Source organism: Procambarus clarkii, chromosome 5, assembly GCF_040958095.1.
Source record: "Procambarus clarkii isolate CNS0578487 chromosome 5, FALCON_Pclarkii_2.0, whole genome shotgun sequence".
Lineage (NCBI taxonomy): Eukaryota > Metazoa > Arthropoda > Malacostraca > Decapoda > Cambaridae > Procambarus > Procambarus clarkii.
This window is the reverse complement of record NC_091154.1, coordinates 30,976,925-30,980,683: the sequence shown is the minus strand read 5'-3', so window position 1 is coordinate 30,980,683 and position 3,759 is coordinate 30,976,925.

The following is a 3,759-nucleotide window of genomic DNA, read 5'->3' as shown; positions in this document are numbered from 1 at the left end:
GATTGACCCGTCAACACAACACACTTGACAGAGTGACCCGTCAACACAACTCACTTGACAGATTGACCCATCAACACAACACACTTGACAGATTGACCCATCAACACAACACACTTGACAGATTGACCCATCAACACAACACACTTAACAGATTGACCCGTCAACACAACTCACTTGACAGATTGACCCGTCAACATAACTCACTTGACAGATTAACCCGTCAACACAACACACTTGACAGATTGACCCGTGAACACAACACACTTGACAGATTGACCCGTGAACACAACACACTTGACAGATTGACCCATCAACACAACACACTTGACAGATTGACCCATCAACACAACACACTTGACAGATTGACCCGTCAACACAACTCACTTGACAGATTGACCCGTCAACACAACACACTTGACAGATTGACCCGTGAACACAACTCACTTGACAGATTGACCCGTCAACACAACACACTTGACAGATTGACCCGTCAACACAACACACTTGACAGATTGACCCGTCAACACAACACACTTGACAGATTAACCCGTCAACACAACACACTTGACAGATTAACCCGTCAACACAACACACTTGACAGATTGACCCGTGAACACAACTCACTTGACAGATTGACCCGTGAACACAACACACTTGACAGATTGACCCGTCAACACAACACACTTGACAGATTGACCCGTCAACACAACACACTTGACAGATTGACCCGTCAACACAACACACTTGACAGATTGACCCGTCAACACAACTCTCTTGACAGGTGGATACAGATCAACCTGTCGCTAGAGAACGGAGAGGAGAACGAATACGAGATATTATTATGAAGAATTATTATTTAATTATTATGAGAACGTGGCCTTGAAGAACACTGCTGCTAGTGGAAGATGCCGAACTATTGCAAAAAGAAAATGAGAAATAATCTTGCAGAAATTTTGAGTAAAACAAGAGTGCAAGAGGCGCGGAGGACGAGAGCTTGCTCCGGACTCAGGAGCTGACCAAGAACAGCATCACAGGTCTTACAAGAATCCTAGAGTGATGAGAGCTAGAGTGAGAGTCACCCCCCCCCCCCCAGCTCTCACTCTAGCTCTCAGAGAGGATCACCAGCCTCCTGCGTCAGAAACCGTCTTGGCGATAAGAAAGAAGATTTTTATCTCAAGATGTTTGAGAATCCGGCCCTTTGGTCAAGTTAAGGATACTGTATTCGTCTAATGTCAAGTCAGGTCCAACTGTGGGCGGTTATCTTCTTGAGGTTATCTTGAGATGATTTCGGGGCTTTTTAGTGTCCCCGCGGCCCGGTCCTCGACTAGGCCTCCATCCCCAGGAAGCAGCCCGTGACAGCTGACTAACACCCAGGTACCTATTTTACTGCTAGGTAACAGGGGCATAGGGTGAAAGAATCTCTGCCCATTGTTCTCTCCGGCGCCCGGGATCGAACCCGGGACCACAGGATCACAAGTCCAGCGTGCTGTCCGCTCGGCCGACCGACTCCCCGGGCGGAGTAGGAACAAAACATAGATCCAAAACAGGTCTATTTTTTGTGCAATTATGTGGAGGCGACAACATACCTCCTAGGCCTAATATAGCACACATATATATAGGCTAAATTAGGCCTAAGATTGCATAAGTTAAGCCTAGAATTACTGATTTAGGCCTAAGCCAGCTAGGTTTATAGCTAGGATGTTTCAGTTTTATTTTCCTTTAGAATTCCATAAGTACAAAATATGAACAGCTTGGTGGAACAAGAGATTATATTTGGTACAATCCATCCATAGTAGTTATACGTACTATTAGAATTATTAGCGAGTCCGAATGATTGGAACCATCTAAGATTAAATAATGGCCAAGTGAATGATCTAATTGACAAAGTATGGCTACTGGAATCATGTTTGGTAAAGTTAGCTGAAGTTAGCTGAGATTTAGCTCAAGATTCGGAGAATATCAGGATAATATACTCGAGAATACTCGGGATAATATACTGGTATATTAGCATAATCTACCTGCTAATCTAGGATACACTGAAGATAAGCTACCTTACCTTGAGGTGCTTCCGGGGCTTAGCGTCCCCGCGGCCCGGTCGTCGACCAGGCCTCCTCGTTGCTGGACTGATCAACCAGGCTGTTGGACGCGGCTGCTCGCAGCCTGACGTATGAGTCACAGCCTGGTTGATCAGGTATCCTTTGGAGGTGCTTATCCAGTTCTCTCTTGAACACTTTGAGGGGTCGGCCAGTTATGTCCCTTATGTGTAGTGGAAGCGTGTTGAACAGTCTCGGGCCTCTGATGTTGATAGAGTTCTCTCTCAGAGTACCTGTTGCACCTCTGCTTTTCAACGGGGGTATTCTGCACATCCTGCCATGCCTTCTGGTCTCTTGTGATGTTATTTCTGTGTGCAGGTTTGGGACCAGCCCCTCTAATATTTTCCACGTGTAAATTATTTTGTATCTCTCCCGCCTGCGCTCAAGGAAGTACAGATTTAGGCTCTTTAGTCGGTCCCAATAGTTTAGATGTTTTACTGAGTGGATTCTAGCAGTAAAGGATCTCTGTACGCTCTCCAGGTCAGCAATTTCTCCTGCTTTGAAAGGGGCTGTCATTGTGCAGCAGTACTCCACTCTAGAGAGCACAAGCGTTTTGAAAAGTATCATCATCGGTATAGCATCTCTAGTGTGAAAAGTTCTTGTTATCCAACCTGTCATTTTTCTTGCAGTTGTGACGGCTACTTTATTGTGTTCTTTAAAGGTAAGGTCCTCCGACATGAGTACACCCAGATCCTTTACATTGCCTTTTCGTTCTATGTTATGATTTGCCTGCGTTTTGTACGTGGTTTCCGTTTTTATATTTTCATTTTTTCCATAACGCATGAGCTGGAACTTATCTTCGTTAAACACCATATTATTTTCTGTAGCCCATAGAAAGACCTGATCTACATCTGACTGGAGGTTTGCCGTGTCCTCTATGTTGCCAACTCTCATGAAGATCCTAGTGTCATCTGCAAAGGATGATACAGTGCTATAGGTTGTGTTCTGGTCTATGTCCGATATGAGGATGAGAAAAAGTACTGGAGCAAGCACAGTACCCTGGGGGACTGAGCTCTTCACGGTTGATGGGCTGGATTTTATTTTGTTGACTATTACACATTGGGTTCTGTTAGTCAGGAAATTGTAGATCCATCTGCCTATTTTCCCGGTAATTCCTTTTGAACGGAATTGGAGATACGCATTTTATGTGCAATAACACCATGATCACATTGTCGAAAGCTTTTGCGAAATCTGTGTAAATTACATCAACGTTTTGTTTGTCTTCCATAGCATCTAATGCCATGTCATAGTGGTCCAGCAACTGTGACAGGCAAGAGCGCCCTGTTCTGAAACCATGTTGTCCAGGGTTATGGAGATGCTGTGATTCCATGTATTTTGTGATCTTACTTCTTAGCAATCTCTCAAATTTTTTTATGATGTGCGATGTTAATGCTATCGGTCTGTAATTTTTTGCCTCTGCCTTATTTCCTCCTTTATGAAGTGGTGCTAGTTTGTTAAGTTAACTTTAACCTTAGTTAAACCTTTAACCTAACTAAAGTTAACTAAGTTAACTTTAACCTAGTTTAAGTTAAGACACAATCAGGATAAGCTATCCACATGTGGGCAAGTTCTGAGCATTAAGATGCCAGGTCACACGTCTCAGTCATGTATGCCAGGGGTGGTGTGTATATATATATGTGTATATCCATGTATACCGTGGGACTGG